This window comes from Lepidochelys kempii, chromosome 3 (assembly GCF_965140285.1).
Source record: "Lepidochelys kempii isolate rLepKem1 chromosome 3, rLepKem1.hap1, whole genome shotgun sequence".
NCBI classification, from domain to species: domain Eukaryota; kingdom Metazoa; phylum Chordata; order Testudines; family Cheloniidae; genus Lepidochelys; species Lepidochelys kempii.
Window position 1 is genome coordinate 72108724 of NC_136382.1, and position 17880 is coordinate 72126603.

A 17880-nucleotide genomic window follows, 5' to 3' on the forward strand; every position below is an offset into this window, starting at 1 on the left:
ACTGGCATAATAATTTGAAAGACAGCCAACAACTTTCTGTCATGACTAAGAGTGAACTGTCTTCTTTTATTCCCTCCCTGATTGCTTCTGTGTACCCTGACATTCAATACAGATACCCATCATATTTTTCTTTCCCTTTCTGATTTTATCATACAACTCTAGATCTCCCCACTGATATATTTGAGGCAGATCAGACATTTGTGGGTTATGCTCCTTTTCTCTAAAAAAAGAATAAACTAAAATCAACCCCAAAAATGAAGATTTCCCATAAACTCATTTATTGTATTTAAAAATATATTATCTCCGGGTTTTTATTTGGTCTGTGCATTAATTAACATCACAAGTTAGGAGGTGAGATCCTGGGGACCAACAGCCATGTTCTGATTGGCCTGACAGGTCTTCTTAATTTTGATTTAACAGGGAACAAAAACTTAAAGTATTTCATTTCGCTTCTTGAAATAACTGTAAAAGACCTCCAGCCACTTCTGAAGAGGTGATTGTTAACTGACAGTAACCCAGTCTCCTAAACAAACAAATTACTCCAAAATTCATATGGGTTGAGTCTAGCTATTTATATAGTTCCCCTTCAGAGACTGAACTGAGCACTAGCACAGCAGCTAAAAGCATAAGGAAGTTAGCTCACGGATTGCATAACGTATGCCATGTCATAAAATTGACATCATTACGTATAGCCTGGGGCAAAGAGCAGACTATGCTTGATAGGGTACCACTCCACACTGGAGATTATTGGCTGCCCCAACCATTTGTGCTGATCAGGTGGCCTGGTGTCACTCTTTAGCTGGACCAAGGAAGGAGGGGGCCAGGAAGAAGGTCCTTACCCACTGCTGCTACTCTTTGGGCAGTGGAGGATAACAAATGGGCCTCTGGGGTCCATGCCCAGGGGCCCCAGCCAATTTGGGGTTCCCCACAGGAGTGCTGGAACCTGTGTAGTAGTGGGTGGGGCCACCAGTGGCAGAATTATGGCCCTGCCCCCTGCTCCTCCTCTTCCCCCCAGATCCTCCACCTGCCCGGGGCAGGACAGGGTGCCCAAGAACAGCCCCCAGCACATGCCCATGCCCATGCCACCCTGGGGCTCACCTCCCAGGGCTGGTGGAAGGTCTGGGGCTCCCCATAGCTGTGTGGGTCTCTGGGGGGGAAGCTCTCATTAGTGTCCAGCTCTGGCTTCCAGCCTGGTGAGGGGGTGGGGCCTCGGAGGAAAGAGGAGGAGCAGAAGGAAAGGTCCCATGGCAAGCAGGGGTAAGGTCCACCTTAGCCCCACTTTGGGAAGAGGCTGGTGCCACTTGCAGGGCTTGCACAGCTCCACTGCCATGAAGCACAGCTCCTGCCACCACTGCTCTGTGCCTGCCCGAGGCTACTACACCCATGTTAAAAAGTGGGTTGGCATGGCCCCGCTGGCCCTCCTGGTTCTAGTATACCTGCGCCCCTGGGTTGTGGGGATCTTTGTGCCCAGGGCCCCAATAAATCTTAATCTGCCTCTGCCTTTGGGTGTTTGGAGGAGTAATGGAACTTCCTGGCCCACTACTACTGCCTCCTCTGTCATTACTGGACTTTTCTGAAGGCCAAGGCTGTTCTTTTTCCTGTCCTCCACAGCTGCTGCTGCTATTGTTGAAATTCTACAGGTGGCTAGAAACGGGTCTTGCCTTTCAGTATACATGGTCTTTTTGAATCTGGAATAATAACTGGGGTTCTCTCAGGGCTTAAGCCAATGTATTGCATGTCATTAAGGCAACCGGCTTCATCTAAAATCTATTATTTATTCTGGCATACGGTTTTCAAGTGAAACCTGTATTAGGTGTCCAGTGGATAGAACACATGAGTGGATTCTGTTCTCTCTCTGCCACTGGACATACCATGTACCTTTAAGTATGTCACTTAAATTCTGTATCTCAGTTTCCCCATCTGTAAAACAGAGTTAATTATGTTTAGGTGTATCTTCCATTGCAAAGTGTTGTGACTCCTAGTCAAAAATATGTCTGGATTTATCACCATTGATTCACTGGGAAAAATCTGACCAGTTTTAGTGTCCGTATAACCCCTAGTATTAGTTTTCAGACTTATTTCCCTCTTCTGATCCTCTACTAGTTACCAGAGGTCATCTTCCTAAATCACATAGGACATAATCTCTTTTTGTATTTTCTCAACACTTTCCCTTGTTAACCGAACCTTTCTGTTTGTTTTTTTACATGTTAAATTGCCATTTTTTTCACAATTCCTTTCAGATTCAACATAAGAATGCCTTCCTATTTAGATCTTTAAATCTATGCTCATTGTTTGCATATCTTCTGTCTTCCTTGTTATTGTACTTCAAGAAAGGGTAGGCCCACCAGTAATCCCTGTAGCACTCAACATGTCTCTTATGCAATAATGATCAAAAGCCTTCTTGAATTCCCAGTAATATATTTCTAATGTGTCATTTCATCCTCTTATTGTCACTTCCTCAAATGTTAATCAAGTTAGCCAAGCATGACTTCCTTTCTGAAAATCCACATTGATTTCTTCTGTTGTATTCACTACCATAATAATAGTTCAAACCTGTTGTCAGGGTTTCCTCCCCCCTCTGAACTCTAGGGTACAGATGTGGGGACCTGCATGAAAGACCCCCTAAGCTTATTTCTACAAACTTAGGGTAAAACTTCCCCAAAGTACAAACGTTTTGCCCTTGGAGGGTACGCTACCACCACCAAGTGATTTAACAAAGAATTAGGGAAGAGACCACTTGGAGACGTCTTCCCCCAAAATATCCCCCCAGCCTTACACCCCCTTTTCTGGGAAGGCTTGAGAATAAACAATATGAGCACAGACCATCTTTGGGGTTTTTAGGAACCTTAAAAACCCAATCAGATTCTTAAAAAACAGAACTTTATTAGAAGAACAAAACAAAGATAAAAGAACAACTCTGCAGGATTAGAATGGAAGATAATCTCACAGGCAGTCATATTCAAAACATAGAGATCCCTCTTGGCAAAACCTTAAGTTACAAAATGACACAAAAACAGGAATACACATTCCCTCCAGCACAGCAAATTTCACAAACCAAAAACAAAATAAAATCTAACGCATTTTCTAGCTAGATTACTTATTAACTCTATAGGAGTTGGATTGCTTGCTTTCTTGACCTGTCCCCAGCAGAGGCATCACACAGACAGACAAAGCCTCCCCCTGCCCCGATTTGAAAGTTTCTTGTCCCCTTATTAGTCATTTTGTTCAGGTGTGAGCCAGGTTACTTGAGCTTCTTAATCCTTTACAGGTAAGAGGATTTTGCCTCTGGCCAGGAGGGATTTTATAGCACTATGTACAGAAAGGTGGTTACCCTTTCCTTTATTTTTATGACACCTGTTTACATAAAACAAGAACCTAACTTACCTTTCATCCATTCTTCAAATTAAACTTGTCTGTGGAGCAGTTATCAAAAGGAAATCATCCTACTAAAAGAACATATGCTTATTGAATTTTCTTTTGTACTAGGGGTTTCCAGAAGTCCCAAGCTCACTCCATGTGCACCACATGACAAACAAAAGTCACCCTAGCTTCCAAGCTTTTCTGGACCAAAAGGACTACTTCTCTGAGGAGACATGGGGATGCTTTGACCCAATTTTTATCAGGGTGCTTACCATGTTCTAACTCTGATGGAATGCTAAAACTGTATTATGTTCAGCCACTAGTTGACACGATGTACCTGGTAGTATTAAAGTATCTTAAGAGAACACATCTCCTGTATCTCTCTCTCACACTCTCTTTCTCCATAATGGAAGCTCTGTAGCCAGTCCAAATCTGGTACATAAACCTGACCTGCTAATAGCAGTTCTGCACCTATTATCACAAGGAGTACATGATGGGGCATCAAGAGTAAATTCAGGCTAACTGGTGCCCGAGGAGAACAGAAACAGAAGAAAAACAGTAAAAAATATTGCAAATAGAAGGAAACAGGAACAACAAATCTAGCAAGATCTATCTCATCAATATGCCACTATTAAATGCCCCAGAGAACTTCAGCTTTGACAGACCTTCAGAATGGACAGACTGGAAGCAGCAGTTTGTAATATTTCACATTGCTAGTAAACTCCCTCAGGAAACTGACAACATTCAGGTATCATCTTTAATTTATGCTATAGGGAAGCAGGCAGAGCATAGCTTTAAATCCTTTGCATTTACTCATGACAGTCATAAACATGACTATGAAAGAGTTCTGGCTATGTTTGATGCACACTTTGTACTTCATAGAAATATGGTTATGAAAAGGTGTTTTCACTGGAAAATTCAAGAACCGGGGGACTCTGATGGGTCTTTCATAAGAGCTTTGCATGACTGTCCAAAAAAACTGTGATTTGGGAGCCTGTAAAGCATTAAAATATCAAAGATAGTCTGGTTATCAGGTTTATAGACAAAAGCTTCTTATAGCAGCTACAATTAATGACAGATTTCTAAGCCTACACCCAGCTATCCAGACAACAGAGAAAACTGAGTTAGTGAAGGAGCAAAACAAAAGGCAGGGGCAACATAAAAAAACAACAACAGAAACTAGTTTACAAGCAGTAAAGGAGATACATGACCACAAACTTAATTATTATAAAGCCCCTGATGCAATGAGGGAGAAGTCCTAGGCTAATGACAAAACCTTTTAGACTAAATGCACAAGATGTGGAAAAATTCATATCCCAAGAGATGTGTGTCCAGCCAAAGATGCAAGCTGTAATAAATGCACAAAATATGGATATTTTGCATCTGTTTGCTGCATGAAGGTAGTCAGGAAACACATTACTACAGACAGTCAAAAGCAATTGTTCTGGAGTCTATCATGTGTGATGGCACAGCCTGCCTGAAGAGTAAAACTAAATATTCAGGTAAAGATTATTGACTTTAAAATTAACTCAGGAGCAGATGTGACAGATCCTGCTGGAAGGGATGTATAATCACCTTCAATCCCTCCAGGAGCTGAAAATCCCTGACACAGCCCTTACTAGCTCTGGAGGTATTCAAAACTGCATGTGACAGTTCACCACAGAAACAATGTACAAAGTCAATAGCTTTGCATTCAGAGTATATGTGATCACAGGATCAAAGACCAACTCAGCTACAGCATGGCAGTCACTATAAGCCTGTAGTAGGAAGAGGGTCTGAAACATAAGCCCGTATATCAGAGGCTTGGTATGAGGCCTGAGATAAAGTAGTGGTCAAAGCTTTGCTGATATAAAGCAAAGTCTGGTTGCGAATGAAAGGAAGACCCTGCTTACAGAATTTGTCAGGAACAAGGCTGATATTTCAAAAACACACATTCCTAAGAAGTGCTAGACACAGAGCACTCACACAAACACATTTCAGAGGGTGGTACCAGAATACCTCAATACCAACACATTCCCTAAAGAAAACAGGAACACACTGACCCCATCTAAAGATAAGGTCAGGATGACAGTGTAATGGATAGAGATGTAAAAGGTGATGGGTGGTCATCAGCTATGTCAGAGGAGCAATACATAAATTGTTTGTACTGCTGTATAAAATGGAGTCTCAGACAGAGGGAGTGTCTTTGACCAGCCTAGCTAGCAGTGGAAAGTCCCGCCACTGATTGAGATGCATCCATTATCACGGGTATACATGTGTTAGTGTAACTGTAGACATTGATCCAGGGAGCTAGGGCCGTGCTTCATCAGCAATGAAACTGGTTGGATGCTTTTGTACCTTAATGGATCTTGTAGTCATTGGGCTGTTCGCTTGAGGTCTGCTGTGCCACCTGTCTGCACAGAGCTGGTACAGCACACAGGGAGAACACACATGCAGCCAAACATCTGACGACAGAGCCTAGTGAAAAAGATGGAAGAACTAAATAGAGTATTTGGTGATACTGGACTTTTGAAAAGAGATCCAGTACAAACAACCTTAAGGAACAATGCTGTACCAGGTAGTGTATGTATACCTCACAGGATTCCTATCTCACTGCTTCACAAGGTGGAAACTGATTTAGAGACTGGAGTGAATTGGCATAAAGAAGAAAATCTCGGAGTCAATAGCATAGTGTGCCCTAGTGGTGCCAGTTATAAAGAAAATTTGAAAAAAATATGAATATGTATAGATCTTCAAAGACTTAGTGAAGCAGTTGTGAGAAAAAAATATATCCTCCCAACACTGAATGACTTCCTCTCCGAAGTGAAAGGAGCTACAGTATTATGCAAGCTGGATGCCTCGAGCAGCTTCTGGCAAATTTCTTTAGCCAAACAAAGTACTAACCTGACTACATTTATTACACCCTTTGGGAGATTTTGCTTCTTTTGGGATTACCAGTGAATCTGAAATTTTCCTGAAGAAGATGGCAGAGCTGTTAATGAACACCAATTCAGTTGCAGTTTTCATGGATGACATTTTAATATATGGGTCATCGACAGAAAACACAACAAACCACTAAAAGAAGTTCTAATCTTAATTGGTCAGTCTGGAATGAAGCTAAACAAGAAAAACTGGATTTTCCGCTTAAACCAAATCAAGTTTTTGGGGAAAACAATAAACGAAGATGGACTCAATCCTCGCCCGGAGAAAGTAAAAGCAATTTGAGAATTGAATGCACCAACAAATGTACCAGATCTGAGATGCATACTGGGGAATGTAAATTATCTTGGTCGATACCTACAAGACCTTTGTACAGTGATAAAACCACTGAATGAACTATGAAAGTCCAACACATCATCAATATGGGGGACAGATCAAGAAATTTCCTTCAAAAAGGAAAAAAAATGATCTCAGCAGCTCCAGTTCTCAACTATTATGATGTGAACAAACCCACGATGTTCAGTGTCGATGTAAGAAGCTATGATGGTGTATTGTTGCGACAAAATGGATCCTAGAGGAAGCCAGTTGCATTTTGCTCTAACACACTCACAGAAGCAGAAACATGATATGCATAGATTGAAAAGGAGTGCCTGGAAAGTGTATGAGCATGTGAGAACTTTTACAGGTACTTGTGTGGATTGGTTTCTTTTACCCTGATAACAGACCATAAAGAACTTGTAAACCACATCAGTGGAAAAGACCTGGATCTAGCACCAGTGAGATGCCAACATCTTTTGATAGAGTTAATGTGATTTAGCGCAATTACTAACGACGTTCCTGGGGAAAATCTGGTAGCAGAAGACACGTTGTGACAGAGCCCAGCATCACCGTCAACTGTCCATGAGCTTCAAGATGATATACAGGTGTATGTAGATGCTGTGAACATGTACAGACCAGTGTCAGAAAAGAGACTACACCTGCTACAAAAAGCAACCTTGACGGACAAACAACTTCAAGAACTTCTAAGTTACATTAGAGCCAGCTGGCCCAAGTAGCCAAAGGACACTAAGGAAGTGACAAGAGACTACTTTGTGGTACATGGACAATTAACAAGTCAAATGGAGTCCTGATTAAAAATTATTTCCTCAGAATTCCAAAAGCAATTAGAGAAGAAATCCTAAACCTCATCCACAAAAGGACATCAAGAACTGACTAAATGCCATGAATGGGCCCATCAGTCAGTATGGTGTGGTGGCCTGGCATCAGCAAAGTCATAAAGTCTCTGCACAAAAGTGGTGAATCCATGGGTGCTTTGGGGCTCAAGTTCTCATGGAAAAATATAGGGGGTGCTAGGCACCCACCAGCCACAGTGGTTTCACAGTTCCAGGGCTGACCGCCGATCAGCTGTTTGGCGCGGCCTCAGGGCTGGCCGCCGATCAGTGAGCGGCTGGTGGAAGGTACTTGTGGGAAGGGAGGGGGCAGAAAGGAGCTCACAGAGATGCTGGATCTAGAACATGGTGACTATGTTTGCGTCATGCTGGATGAGAAATGGTTACATATGTGCAATCATAAACAGAATTACAAACTTAACGTCCTTTAGGAGGGTTTAATTTCTTTAACTAGCACACAGGTAGCAGCTAGATAAGTGGTTGTCTGCAAATTTGGTGCTAAAATGCAGTTGTCTAGCAACACTAATCTTCTTCCCCAATAGACACAATAATCAAAGGCATTATTTGGAGTTTCTAAATCATTATCAATTTATTGTAAACACTAAACATCAACAGAATGGGAGTTTGTGTTTTCTGCAATCAAGCAGATGCAGGATACCATGTCAGCATCTCCATGTGCCATCTACCTGTTACCAGTGTGTTTTGTCCTTATCTTTGTAACAGCAGTTGGTCTTTTAACAGATTATTCAGCATAAAGGAAGAAAGGGAGAGTGAACTTTTGGTGATAGTTTTTTTACTTAGCAGTTATAATATTCAAAAACCAGTCGGAGAACACTTCAATCTCTTTGGTCACTCGATTACAGACCTAAAAGTAGCAATTCTTCAATAACAAATCTTCAAAAACAGACTCCAATGAGAGACTGCTGAATGGGAATTAATTTGCAAACTGGATACAATTAATTTAGGCTTGAATAAAGACTGGGATTGGATGGGTCATTACACAAAGTAAAACTATTTCCCCATGTTTATTCCCCACCCCCCCCACGCTGTTCCTCACACGTTCTTGTCAACTGCTGGAAATGGCCTACCTTGATTATCACTACAAAAGGTTCCCCCCCCCCCCGCTGTCCTGCTGGTAATAGCTCACCTTACCTGATCACTCTTGTTACAGTGTGTAGGGTAACACCCATTGTTTCATGTTCTTTGTGTATATAAATCTCCCCACTGTATTTTCCACTGCATGCATCCGATGAAGTGAGCTGTAGCTCATGAAAGCTTATGCTCAAATAAATTGTTAGTCTCTAAGGTGCTACAAGTCCTCCTTTTCTTTTTACTTAGCAGTGACACCATAGGGTTCTTCAGGGATGTGTTTCCAGTGGGACCAAGTAGTAAAACCTCTCTGTGAGGTTTGTTTGCAGAACAAGAAAAACTTGTTAATGTAAGACTTGTAGCATTAGCTGAGACATTTGTCTCTTTGTTATTGTGCTGCATTGTGAATTACTTTAAGTCGATATCTGTTTTGGTTTTGGGTTTTTTTACATTTGTTCTCTCTTCTCTTTCTCCACCAGGTGCCCCAGCTAAAACTAGCTGGAACTTGGAAGAAAACAGATAGAGCCTTTACCAACTTACTCCACTGTCACCAACCATACCTCCTCAAAAGAACAGCCCTTTTATACTATTTTATAACAAAACAATATACAACAGTGATGGGTGCTTTAAAAATACTGAGAGACAGTTCTTAAAGGACTAAATCCTGCTCTTTGCTACACACATGTAAATCCAATTAAATAAACATTAGTGACCCCTGTGTAGCTGACAGAATTTGTCCCAAAGTATTCCAGTGGGTTAAATTTCTATTAATGTATTTATCACAGTAAAATAAATGATGAAATGGCTGCAAATTGTACTACAGAAAAATAAAGTAATAAATATAGTAACTTCTGAAAAATTATAGTAATTATTATAATGGCCGTATCAAAGGCCAAGAGAGTTTTGCTATTGACTTAAATTGAGCCAAGTTTTCACCCATGTTGTTTAAGCAAAAGCATTCTCTTTCACTTCTCTCCATGTCTTTAATTCCTCATGCCTCATGTTCATGTGGTGTACTACTGGATTCAACAGTTGCATGCAAAATAAAATATCTGATTTGCTGTATCCCTTTCATTCAAATATGTTACTTAAAGATACCCAAGTTTTCTCCAACTTTGCTTTTAAATGATTGCTTTCATTATTTTATTTTGGGCCTCCATATTGTATCTATCACATATCAGTCTTCAAAGTGCAGGTACCGTTAATATCTCTGAACTGATTTCAGGACTTCCAATGAGGGCACACACCAAAAGAGTTATAAGAGGAATGCTATGAATTAACTAGCATTTTTGTACTTTTTGTACTTTTCTCTCACTCATTCTAGCATTCTTCTGTAAAATTGTTCTGATGATAGGAAGTAGCCGCAAGCCAAAATCTAAAGAATGCTTTCACCATCCCCTGTAAGATGTTCTCCATTTGCACAAACACTTTTGGGTGTTCTCTATGTACATAACAAATGAGCTGGTGACATAGAAAGGGAACTAGTTCGTAACCACAATGAGCTAATGTCTTTATGGATACATTAATTTTGTTAGCTCACAGTAATGTAATGGCATAGATTTCTTAATATTTTTTTCTGTATTCTTAGCAAGCTATGGGATACTCCTGTGAATTGTTCTTCCTGCTTTCTGTTAAGAGAGTTAGTTCAAGAATGGTTCTGTGTGTACAAGCCTCACACTGCAATTTATCACAAAGAAAGCATAAAGATACTACAAATTGGCAGTGAAGATGAAGATGAAGATGTATTTTATTCAATACTAATATCTCTCTGGGTGGAGGCAGAATCACTGGGTTTATAGGACACATGGCTCCCTGCAATGCATCCCCTGGGAATTATATGCTGAAAGAGTGGATTTTATGTTAATAATGTAGCAGATGACAAAAAAGGTACCTTTCTTTGTTTTTGAGACTTTTGGGACATAAAATACATGGGATCTTGCTTCCACTAGCAACACCTGAAAGTTAAAAGATTAAAATTATGCAGAGATTACAAAGGGATTTGTCACAGTCAGTTAGTTCTGGCTCCATGTGCAGAATCAGCAGCCTGCAGAGTCCATAAGTGAAATATGTAGCGGAACTAGAGAAGTTAAACTAGTACAGTGAATTTGTAACAAATCTGTATGATGGCATGGTGTGTGGCCTGAGACGTGAAGCTGTACAGAAATGTTTGCTGACAGAAGTTGGTCTACATATTCCTGAGCAGTAGATATTAAATTTGTTTTTATTTGCATGCAGAAGATTTAAACCCTGTGTTGCCTCAGGCAGGGATTTGGGTCTCCCACATTGCACAACTGCCCTAATTACCAGGCTATTATGAGATGATACATTGGCTTGCTCTCATTTCCATCCTGGACCTGAGGACATTTTAGTCAGATTGATGCATTTCTGCAAAACATTTCAGTTTATACAAACCAGCATTTTGCAACAGAAAAAAAAAGTTTCATTTAACTTTTTTCAACTAACTTTAATTATAACAAGAGACAGATGAAGTGACCTAGTGCAAAGGTGTTGTACACCAAAATAATGTCAAATGTACAATGCGTTGGACTGAGTAACCTAATTTTAAATGCTCTCATTGTGGCAATATAGACAATAAACCATGTGATTGGCACTTCTACCACAACTCCCCTTTGAAATGATAAAGAATGTTCAGTATATCTATAGATATACACCAGAAAAGGCATCAGTCCACACTTGTTAATGCATAGGTATGGATTTCTTGGTTTTGGAAAGTCCCTTATGTATTTTATTGTGATTGATAACTATTTGAATGACCAGAGGTATTTTTGTAAGTCATCCACAAAAGCATCACATACTTCTGATGCACTATACACTTTATTAGCAAGAACTGGTATCCCAGAGCAGATTGTCAGTGATAACAGCCTATAATTTTACTACAAAAGAATTTCAGGAATTCATGATGTAAAATAGAATGACACATCTAACCACAAACTCCAAACATTCATCTTCTAGTGGCTTGGCTGAATGGTGTATTAAAAAGTTGAAAAGTGGATTATAGACTATGCAGGCAAAAAGGGACACTCAGAAAAAGAAACCAGCCAACTTCTTATTTATTGGCAGAAATGTTCTACACATCAGCCCTGGCCAGCCACCATCTGTTATATGTTGTGGCTGAAGCCTCTATTCTTGACTTGATCTACTAAAACCAGACCCTCAAGTATCCATTTATAAGAAGCAAGTAAAAAAGAATTTGACAGTAAGCAGTATGTGTAATGTGATGTCAATTGTACACGGGCCATAGGAGCTTGGGTAAAAGGAATTCACGGAGACTAAAAGTGGGACCTAGAACTCAGTTAAGTCTGGTCTTGTACAATGTAAAAGTAAAAGACAGTGTTTATGGTCCCAGATTAAATGAAATTTATTTTTGAAGATAAAGAAAGTAGGATTTTAAAGATACATAATTTGAGCCTGCGAAGCACTGAAAATTCACCAGATTGGCCCTTAAGCACATGAGGAGCCCTTTAAACATATGAGGAGTCTCACTGTCTTCAGTGGGACTACTGAAATGCATAAATGCTTTTCTGGATTGGCTAGACTGTTCAGCATTTTGCAAGATTTAGCCCTCTTTCCTTAATTTAACCTTAACTCTATTTTAGTCCTTAAATTGAAAAAAACACTTAAATGTGTGCTCAAGTACATCTCTATTCAGAAAATCAGAGGAAATAAGCATGTGCTCAGATGGTTCCTGAAAAGGGATGCTTCCATGAATCAAAGCCTCTATATAGTTGGGAGGTTTTTGTTGTTTGTTTATTTTGGTCTTGCAGCATACTATTATGCTAGAAGGAGTTAATGGCTGCCATCAAGTGATTCATAATCAATAGACAATCCCAGACCTGGTTAAAGATGATGGGGGTGTGATAACCACTGTTCTTTCAGCTAAATGGAAGGAGCAGTTAAGCCCCTTTATGTAATAACACAGGTGGAGATAATCAAAGTTAACTCCCAATGCAATTGGCAGCATCCTGAAACTTGAGCAAGGTTAAATCCTGTGGTCAGAGGGGTTTCCGTGGAATGGACTGCACATACAGTGGCTAGAGTATTGTTTGGCAATCTGTATGTGACAGAGAGAGAGAGAGGCAGAGGCCAGAAAATTCAGAGGCAGCAGACATTGACAGAAGCAGCAGTGGCCCCAAGGGGGAGCAGAGGGACAAGATCTCCTTGGGATGCAGGATAGGCTGCAGGGGTAGACTTGGAAACTGTAAGCAAGGAAACTGCCTACTGTTGTTTGTTCCTACTGTGTTCTAGGAAGCAAGACTTTGTGTACATTATTGCAAATATGTAGGACTACACCAAAGAAATACCTTAATTTTATCAGCAATTTATCTTCCCAATGGAAACAACCAAGGCCCAGAATATTGGCTAACCACTCATGCCAAAGAAGGCAACAATATACTCCCCCGCCTCCTCCAGGCTGATAGCACCGCTTAGTAAGATAGCCTGACACTGCCCATTATAAAGTTCTGTTTTCTATTGCTTACAACTTTGCCAACCTTTAAGTACTTGTGATGAAATGTTCCATGGCGAGTGTCTGTCTCGGCCTGAGACAGGAACTGGGAATGAGCTCTGGGGTAGGGAGAGATTGAGACTGACTGGGCAAGGAGACTGGGACTGGGACCCAAGGAGGAAAAACAAAAGGAAAACTGTGAACCAGTAGGTGGGAGGAGACTGAGATCAAATGAGGAATCATGGGGAGACTAAAACTGGCTGGGCAAGACTAATACTAAGAATTAGTGGGGCAAGGGGGGAGACAAGTTTGATGGAGGTGCCAGGATGCTGTGAAAGAACTGGTATAGCCTGGGCAAAGAGCTGGGCTGGGGTATGCTGAGATTGAATCAAAAGACAAAGGAAGGAGAGTGGAACTGGGAGCCAGTAGGGAGGCAGGATGTGGAGGGGAAGCAACTGAAGGGTAAGGTAGGGGAGAGAGACATACTGGATGAGGAGTCAGTAGGAGAGGGAAGAGGGATTTGATGGGCAAGGAGACAAGGGCTTGGGAGGAAAGAACTGGAAATGCCTGGGAAAGAACTGTCAAGCTGGGAGAGTGTGTTTCTGAGACTGAGATGTGGAGCCTGGAGGGGTGAGACGTAGGCCTTGCTGAGCAAGAAGACTGGGATTGGGATGAGAATCCTGAGGAGTAGAAACATTTACAAGCGAGATCAGGAAATTGGAACTGTTATGGAGTGGGAGGGGTCAAGCATATGAGGAATGGGAGAAAAGTATGTGCCCACTGTAAAGCTGTCTGAAGTAGCTCAGGTGCATGGGAATATGGCAGACCATTAAGAACCGGCACATAAATCCTAAATTGGTTGTGAGCTCTATACTTAGATTTCACCAACCAAATATCAGGTGTGAACTCCTCAGGCACCATAACAGCCTTAATATGGAGTCACAGACAGTCCCCTTAGGCACTCCAGTCTATCTTGCCACCCAGGTAAGCCTGCCTTTGTGATAGTCCCTTACACCAAAAATCACAACAGTATTCCAATTACTTCCAGTCCCAAAGGACCAGTTACTTACCTCAGGTCAACTGCACTTTAGATCCTACACCAAAGACAAAGCTTGTAGTCAATCCTATAAACAATTAACTAAAAAATTATTAACTGAGAAAAAGAAATGAATTATTTACATGGTTAAAGAAAGAAAACACACAAATAAATGATTTACAGTCTTAGATTCCAAAAGATAATAGAAGCTGCTGTAATATGCAAATCCTGTAGGCTGTAATATGCAATCTCTGCTACCTGCTCCCCTCCAGAGCCTAGAATGGAACCCAAGATTCATGAGTATCACCATTCCTATGCTGTCAGCAAACATCTGTAAAATCTACAGTTAAAGTGTCAGATCCTCATCTAGTGCTGGTCTACATAAACAATGACAACCTACTACTGGTTTCAGAGTAACAGCCGTATTAGTCTGTATCCGCAAAAAGAAAAGGAGGACTTGTGGCACCTTAGAGACCAGCAAATTTATTTGAGCATGAGCTTTTGTGAGCTACAGCTCACTTCATCGGATGCATGCAGTGGAAAATACAGTGGGGAGATTTATATACACAGAGAACATGAAACAATGGGTGTTACACTGTAACGAGAATGATCAGGTAAGGTGAGCTATTACCAGCAGGAGGGGGGGGGGGACCTTTTGTTGTGATAATCAAGTTTCCTGCAGTTGACAAGAACGGCTGAGGAACAGCGGGGGGGGGGGGAGAGGGGGATAAACATGGGAAAATAGTTTTACTTTGTGTAATGACCCATCCACTCCCAGTCTTTATTCAAGCCTAAGTTAATTGTATCCAGTTTGCAAATTAATTCCCATTCAGCAGTCTCTCATTGGAGTCTGTTTTTGAAGATTTGTTATTGAAGAATTGCTACTTTTAGGTCTGTAATCGAGTGACCAAAGAGATTGAAGTGTTCTCCGACTGGTTTTTGAATGTTATAATTCTTGACGTCTGATTTGTGTCCATTTATTCTTTTACGTAGAGACTGTCCAGTTTGGCCAATGTACATGGCAAAGGGGCATTGCTGGCACATGATGGCTTATATCACATTGGTATAAATATATCACATATATATATACCTACTACTGCTATCAGTTACTCCATTAGCTTAACTCGAAGAGGCCCGTGGATTTAAAGGGTACAGTCCTGGTGATGATGAATGTGGGTGTCAATATGATTCTATATGATGGAATTTGTTTTTGTTTTTCAGTTTTTGTAAACTTTAGAAATTATATACAAAAATTTACAACCAAAATAATGTTCAAAGAGCATTAAGGCTGCATAGTCAAGTGCTCAAAAGTTAGGAAATGCCAAAATTAAGGTTTCTGGGAACCTCAGTTAACCCCCTATTATGTATCTTAATGGATACAATCTTTAATTACACGATCATGTATAATATTTTACACAGGTCACTTGCCACAGTCACTGCACAGGACAAATCTGCTTGGAGATGAATCAAGGTTGTGTAGTGAAGGAAACTGTTGCTTATAAGACCCCTGCCTTATTTGTTGCAGAAGTTGGAAGTTGTGTAATGAATTAGATGGATTGCTGAAAGAGAAATAAAAATGGTCTTGTGCTTAATGCAGTTGAATGCTACGTCAGAGAACTAGATTGTATCTCTGCCTCTGTCATAGAATTCTGAGGTGATGCTACTCAAGTCTCTTAAATCTCAAGATGGTCACCAATTGTGTGTCCTCCATTTTCTGGGTGCCTGACTTGATGCGCTGGGGTCTGGTTTGCAGCAGTGCTGAGCATCCTCTGCTGCAAGTTAAATCAGTTGGAGCTGTGTTTTGAATATACAAAATGCTACATAATACTAAGTACTCAGAAGAATCTAGTTCTAGGTGTTTCAAAATGGGCAATTTAATGGATATTTCTGACCTTAATCTCTCTGTGCCTCGGTTCCCAATAAGTAAAATGGGAATAATAAAACCTCACCTCAAATTTTTTTGTGAAAATAACTGCATTAATATTTGTGAAGCACTCAGATACTATCGTGATAAGCACTATAGAAAGTCCAATTAGAAAATTAATGGTTCTGTCTTCAGAACAAGGTTTGAATAGTGTGCATTAAATCAGGCCAGTGAACAATGATGAGTAAACAAAATATTGAATAGCTGCTCTCTTCTGTGCACTGAATGATGCAAGGGCCCAAAGGAAAAAATAGTCTGTGATTGTGTAATTAAACACTGTATCAGGCAAAAATATGTAATGCATGCATCTTGTGCTCTTAATGTTAATAAAGTTAGTTCAAGACTAATCCTGTGTGTTGGTCTCATATGACAACTTCTCATCAAGAAAAAAACATGCTAATTGCACTGTAAAATTGATTATTGTTAACATTGTATTCAGAAAAGTGCAGTTAAGTAAAGTGTCTTTGCTATGTATCTAAAATATTGCCTCTTCACTGTAAAAAAATTCTGAGATAAGTAAATAAAATTAAAATGTAATTGTTATCTTTTGACATGTATGCCATTGTTTACTTAAAAATAAGAGAGAAAAAAGCAACGAAAAAAATTAAGCAAACCTTTACAATACACAGCGTTAAGTTACTAAGTCAGATGAAAAGTAACACTTATAGATACTATATATTCCAAGAAAGTATCTACCTAGACAGAACAATTCCTCACCCGAATACTACAAATGTCCATAGCTTCTTCTACAATCTGAAATTAGACATTTGACACAATTATCTAGGGTATAAAAATGATTTGTAGCTATTGAAGTTGTTTGCAAGTACACAATTTGACATTTTAGCAATTTTATCACATTACAGAGTGTACAGTAGGAAGAGTTCTTGCCATGCGGTGTGACATAGGGATACTGTTACAGAACACCATCAGACATAATTATAACTGATAATTCTATATGTGGTGCCAGAAATAAAGGATTTTTTTTGTTTTAATATAAATAACCCATGAAAACATGGTATTTGGCTTTGTTACTAAATACCTTTGACAATTATTTAGCAGTACAGTAGGTTTTAGTGTATACATGTGTTGAATTTATAAATAGCACTTCAGAGGATTTGGACTGAGACACAATTCTGGCCTCAGGCAGTTTAAAAACTTTTCTTTCTCTCTCTGTCTCTTTTTGTTTTAAGAGAAAACTCATTAACAAAAAAAAAAAAAAGAAAAATACATAGCACTTGGCAGCTGCACTAGTGATTTGGAAGAAGTACTGGAGCTTTATCCCCACTAGGAATGTGCCTTCTGTGAACATGTTAAAGTTTAACATGGAAAATGGGGCATTTAGTGCTTTGTTATGTTTGTCTAAATTATGCAGTGGAGGAGTTGATATATTGTTGTGTCAGCTTAATATAACTCCCTGCCTCTTAGTACACAGTGCTTCTCTTTACATTTAAAACTCAAGTAGCCACATTTGCACTGGTTGAAAGATTTTAAAAGTTGACACAGCTATCTCACAAAAAGGTCACATATGTGAAGAGCTCCAAAAAGATAATAGGCTAAATTATCCTCTCAGTGACACACAATGAGGTTAGTGTGAGGGAAGAATTTGGTCCTTTTCTCTTCAAGAATATCCTTAAATTGCTATTTCTATTCCCTAGCCTGCCAGAATCAGCTACTTCTGTATCTTAAAATTTCTCACATTTCCTTACACATAAGATATTAGAATGTCTTTCTAGGACACTTTGGTATCCCAGACACAATCAACACTAATATCCATTTGTCATATTTGCAGCAGTTTGTAGAGCAATGGATATAAAGGTGTTCATATTACATATGTAATGAAAGACATATAATATTGAACCAGCATTTATAATATACTATAATTATAACCTATTCCAGTGCATCCTTTTCAAAGGGTTCA

General features: G+C 39.9%; 1 long non-coding RNA gene across 1 annotated transcript in view; it reads right to left on the reverse strand.

Annotated features, from left to right (window-relative positions):
• LOC144930376 (uncharacterized) overlaps window positions 1-14127 on the reverse strand; it is a 37767-nt gene extending 23640 nt beyond the window's left edge. The window contains exons 1-2 of the long non-coding RNA XR_013635503.1: window positions 14073-14127; window positions 10429-10492 (exon numbers count right to left, since the gene is read on the reverse strand). This is a non-coding gene — a long non-coding RNA (uncharacterized LOC144930376). The remainder of the gene's footprint in view (window positions 1-10428; window positions 10493-14072) is intronic.
• Window positions 14128-17880: the final 3753 nt, after the last annotated feature.